The sequence below is a fragment of the Berghia stephanieae genome, chromosome 9, assembly GCF_034508935.2.
Source record: "Berghia stephanieae isolate SIO BIC M18660-M18661 chromosome 9, UCSD_Bste_1.3, whole genome shotgun sequence".
Classification (NCBI taxonomy): Eukaryota; Metazoa; Mollusca; class Gastropoda; order Nudibranchia; family Aeolidiidae; genus Berghia; species Berghia stephanieae.
In genome coordinates, this window is record NC_088368.1 from 29,562,523 (window position 1) to 29,568,287 (window position 5,765).

General features: G+C 32.7%; 1 protein-coding gene across 4 annotated transcripts in view; it reads right to left on the reverse strand.

The window, feature by feature from the left end:
• Window positions 1-5,287, reverse strand: part of LOC144980018 (spectrin alpha chain-like) — a 73,900-nt gene extending 68,613 nt beyond the window's left edge. For all 4 annotated transcript variants that reach the window (XM_078927457.1, XM_078927456.1, XM_078927454.1 and 1 more), the window contains exon 1: window positions 5,174-5,287. The gene's annotated coding sequence lies outside the window, so the exon portion shown is untranslated. The remainder of the gene's footprint in view (window positions 1-5,173) is intronic.
• Between the last annotated feature and the right edge of the window lie 478 nt (window positions 5,288-5,765).

Sequence of the window (5,765 nt, forward strand, 5' to 3'; positions counted from 1 at the left end):
TTGAATAAAAATGTCAAGTAAAAAAAAAAAAATTAGGAGATAAGATTTTTTTATTTTATTGTTAATCGCTGACGTAGCAGGACTGACATTACAAAAGACCTTTCAAAACGGCTAGGGCGGGGAAAGGTTAACGGATATCATTATTATATAAAAAATAGTGAACCTTTCGAAGAATGCACAATGAATAGCCCTACACAGATATCAAGTGATACAATTGCCCCCATCCAAAGTCGCCTCCCCTTTGCCCATATCATTAAAATTTCTAGATTAATTGCTGCTGATATATCAATGCAGAAGCTGTAACTGCAACTGCAACTGCAGCTACATCTAGTGTTGCTGCAACTAAAACCACTCTTCCTCCTCACATGTTGCTGCAATTACAATTACAACAGCCTCCTCCCACTCATGTTGTTGCAACAACAACTCCTCTTCCTCTGCATTAGACCCCATATTTAGAGACCAACAGGCAGATTTTTGTCAGAATAGATCATGGTGTATGGACCAAATTGCCACCCTTAGAATCACAGTAAAACAATCAAATAAATGGAATTCACCACTATACATGAATTTTATCGACTTTGCTAATGATCTTGCTCTTCTATCATAAAGTTTCAAACAAATGCAAGACAACACGAATAGACTACAAGATTTCTCCTGCAGCACAGAACTGAATATCAATATCAGGAAAACTAAACTATTGAAAATAAATACTTCTAATATTGAGAAACTAGTGATTGATGAAGTCGAGGTCTTTACATATCTTGGTAGCATAATAGACAAAAAGGGAGGGACAGAGAGAGCTGTTACTGTTACAGCTAGGATAGGTAAAGCAAGAGCAGTCTTCATCATGAAAAAGATCCGGTCTTCTAGAGACATACGAAGGAAAACAGATTAAAATTTTAAACCGGTGGTGTTGCTGTATGGCTCATAAACATGGCGCTTGAATAAGAACACAAGCCATAAAATACAGTCCTACACCAACAACTGTATGAGAAGAATACTACAAATTACATGGCATGACAAAATTAGAAAGGCAGATCTATGGGAAATGATTGGCCAAGAAGAAATAGAAGTGGAAATTAAAAGGAGGAGATTATATTATCATTGGCCACACCCTGAGAAGGCCTGCAACAAATATTACCAGGCAGGCCTAACATGGAACCCACAGAACTAGCTGGAGAAGGGTATTGATGGAGAACCTAAAAACTGAAGGTTTAACATGGAGAGAAGCTGAGAAGATTTCAGTGACAAACTTTTTGACAAGGAATATTCATTTGATTTCACAACTCAAGGACTTGCAGACATTATTTACATGGAATAACAGATAGATTTTCATTGAAGATGACAATTATTATTATTATTATTATTATTATTATTATTATTATTATTACTATTATCACTATTAATATTATCATTATTATTCGTATTATTATCATTATTCTTATCATTATTCTTAACATTATTATTATTATTATTATTATTATTATTATTATTATTATTATTATTATTATTATTTATTATCATTATTTTTTAAAAATTATTATCATTATTATTATTATTATTATTATTATTATTATTATTATTATTATTATTATTATTATTATTATTATTATTATCATTATTATAATCTATTCTTTTTATTTATCTTCACCAATGTCCTAGTTATTCCTTGAGGATGATCACACTAGTTTACAGTAATATTATCATACGCTTGTATTTTGTATCAATTATCAATAAGTCAACAAATAGGATTTCTACCTAAAGAGACGATTCTGTCAAATGTATCTGAACATTCCATTTTGGCTACATGGAGACAAGAAGGAAGGAGTGAAATCGTGAATTTATTAATGTTATAGATATGGTCAGTTTTGCGGTATGTCCTCAAGTTTGCCTTGTTATTACCATCATCATCATCATTATTATTATTATTATTATTATTATTATTATTATTATTATTATTATTATTATTATTACTATTATTATTATTACAGCCCACTAGGGATAATCGTAACATTCGGTTAATCGCATCAATTTCCCAAGAAATTGGAATTAATTCTATGTAAAAGACACTGGTATGGTTAATAAAATGCAACAAACTTTGGTTAATCGCAACAAATTTTCTACCTCAAAAAGTGGCAAAATCAAGAAATCAATTATTCAAAATCTCATGATTAAATGTCAACATGGGGGAAATTATGACAGGTTGAAGAATCGAGAGAGGGTGAGGGTTAATGCTAAAGTAGTGTGTCACCACTCTATTAGACACAAAATAGGACGGGGCATTGCAGTGGATTTGTGAGGTCATCTGTGATCAATAGATAGGAGGCGAGGGGGCAGGCATTGTCTAGAGAACAGGTAGAAAATGACATAAGGAGAGACAGAGCAATATCCATTGTTTTGGGATTGACAACTGTGCATTGTGACCAATGGGTTTGGTGAGAGCATACAGTCTCTCATCACGGCTAATCTCTTTCTACAAATGTTGAGAGCAAAAGAGTGAAAGTTAATCCAATCTAATAAGATGTCAACTTGCATCAAAGCTGCTTTTGCTTGTCAGAATCTATACAGGGCTGCAATATGGTTTTTGTTTTGTTCAATTAAATTGTTCAGTCTGTGGTTGACTAAGATAAATGTTTACAACTGGTTTGAGTTTACCATATATTGTTTGAAACTGACCAGTGGTCAAATCAAAATTGCTATAAAAACTTACAAGCGGTGGTGAAAACAATGTCTCGTCATTTTATCTGAAATCAATCAAAAATATCGCAGCCGTGGACGGTCCCAAGCCCGTGTAAACCCAGAGGGAAAGGGTTGCAAGTGGAAATGTACCTCAACTTCGGTTAATTGCAACATTTTCGCTGATCCCAAGGTGTTGCGATTATCCGGAGTGAATTGTATTATTATAATTCTATTTTTTTTTATTATTATTACTATTATTATTATATATATATCATTATTATTATTATTATTATTATTATTATTATTATTATCATCATCATCATTTTTATTTTCATTATCATCATTCATCATTTATTTGGGAATTACCATGCAGTTTTCCTACTCGTATAAAACCCATCTTGGAAAAACTGCCCATGAACTAACTATAGAATTCCCCCTTTAAAATAATGTAAAGTTGACATTCTTCTTTCAAACCATTAGGATTAAGTTGGAGAGATAGGCAAGACACATTTGATATATCTCAGTGTCATAATTTTTGGCAAATCACTACCTTTCTCTCCTATCAGTCAAATTCCCTTTACAATACTTTTAATAACATCAGATGCTCTCACTTCATTGTAGAGAGATTGAATGACAAGTCCATTTTTCCAACAAAATAATAGCTAAAATGGAGAGGTCACTCACTTGTCTCAATACCTTTTTCCATATATAACAATACCAAATCATGAAATCCATCAAAAAGTTTTGGTGTTATTGACATTAAAATTCTCATTTTTTCTGTTTGTCGAAACATCTGTATTATTATTAGTCGCAATATATATTATATATATATATATATATATATATATATATATACATCCCAAATTCAACCTGATAACTACAGTGATGAGACGCAGGCTCCGCTTTGAGGGGCATATCTTACGCATGGACGCCGACCGCCTCCTGCGTAAAACTTTTATTGCCTACTTGAAGAGCTCGACAACTAGACCAGCAGGTACTCTACTACATGGGCTGGATTCTATGCCCATTGACGAAATTGTGACTCGAGCCAGGAACAGACGTGCTTAGTCCCAATATGTGAATTCCCTGTGACCGTGACACTTTTATGCTGATGTAGCATAGCATCTAATATGTGTCGTGCTAATGTACAATGCAACTCATACATACATACATACATACATATATATATAAATATATATATATAATTACTATATTAATATCATCATCATCATTATTATTATTGTGCTGCGGCACTTGCCTTTGGATTGGAAGTCTAGGGTTTGAGTCTCATTATGAGCAGTGCATATCACTATACTCAGGTGTAAAATGAGTACCTGGTTGTTAACAGCTTAATCTGTCATAAAAAATTGTAATATCGTATAACAGGCATCCCGCAGGTTAAGTTTTGCTGTTGGATAGGGACCCTGTGTAAAGTGCTTTGAGCATCTTTAGTGGATATTGCTCAAGTTTATTATCATTATTATTTGTTGTGTTAATTTCACATCTTTTATCTTATTATCAATAAACTTGTCGGATTTTCTTTTTCAGGGTTTTTTTTTTTTTTTTTTTTTTTTTTTTTTTTTTTTTTTTTTTTTGGAGGGGGGATTTTTTAAAGTAAATCATCACATACAATAAGCATTAATTTATTATTTTGTGTATGCTACTTAAAGGGACCCAATAAATGGTTGAGCACTCACACACCAAGTGAATGATAGACATGATAGGCATTATATTTATATAGTAATTATATAAGTTAATCATAATGAATATTAATCATTGAAGTTAGAAATTAATATAATCTTAAAGAATTCATGGCAGCTGTCATAAATGGATCTGATCTTAATGAAATTCTCATAAATGTAAAGGTAAAGGTCCTAGGGTGTTTGTTTTTCTTAGCTATTATTATTACTCTGAATGTTAGTTAAAGGTTTTATTTTTTTCTTAAGGCTTATATGGTTAGTTAAAGTTAAATGAATGCTTGGGTTGTGTCCCTTGGTACGAGGAGCTTATGGAAGGCTTCCCCAATGTTAAACCAGGCACATAATTGCGTTCGGATGTCAGACTACGCAGAAGCAGACCTGAATACTAGTCTAGAAGAATATCATATCATATCAGTATCAGTCAGCATATCATTATCAATCATCATGTGGAATGTGTTCACGTCGGGAAATTCAAAATAAAAACAAAAAATATCCGTTCGTGTTGACCGCTCCATTATATAAACAAGGATCGTGACATCCTGATGGTGATTGCATTTCATTTTGGTTTGGCTAGAGATTTGGTAGGTTATTGGACTGAAATGAAAAGACCATAATAATATTCTAGATCCAGCTTCCGGGGTTGCAGTGTTCGTAACCGGTTGGCACATTCCACTCGTATGACAAATGGCAATGGTTGTTAATGGTTTACAAGTCGAAAATAATGAGCCTTTGGTCCTCAGTCTTAATCTGAGTTCATGACCATTTTAAAATCTTAAAATAAAAGGGCAAATTACCTTCACGAAACAATTTTCTTTCCTCCAGGTCAATCTTGTGTTTATAAAATCCAGACGAAAAGGTGTGTGTGGTGTGTGTATGACCTCAATGAAAAACGAGCTGCTGCAGTTTGCACAATAAGGTTGCCATATCCGATTATCAAATATGCCAAAAATGTCATAAACAATTCAAAATGTATACACACACTTTTTTCAGTACTAAAACGTATGAAAATTAAAGAAAAAGTAACAAACATACATTCACAATAAAAATAAGTCAAATATATGTCATTTGTCAAATTATCAAATTGAGTTTTTGATACTAAAAACTCTAATTTTTGAAAGTTGACTTCAAAAGTGCTAACTGGTAACCCAGCTGTGCATCGGCAATCGGATGGAAAATATGCGAAAGATAGATTGCCAGAACATTTTAATTCATAAGTCAAATTTATTGTGTAGGCAATGTCGTCTCGTTCCCAGATAATATACCTACTTTTAAATGATAAAAATCGCCGTAACGTATCTTTTTCAACAAACAGGATAATAGTTTTTTTCTGTGGTTTTTATTGGAGGGTGGGGGGGGGGGGGGTAGCTATGATTTATATTGTAGATC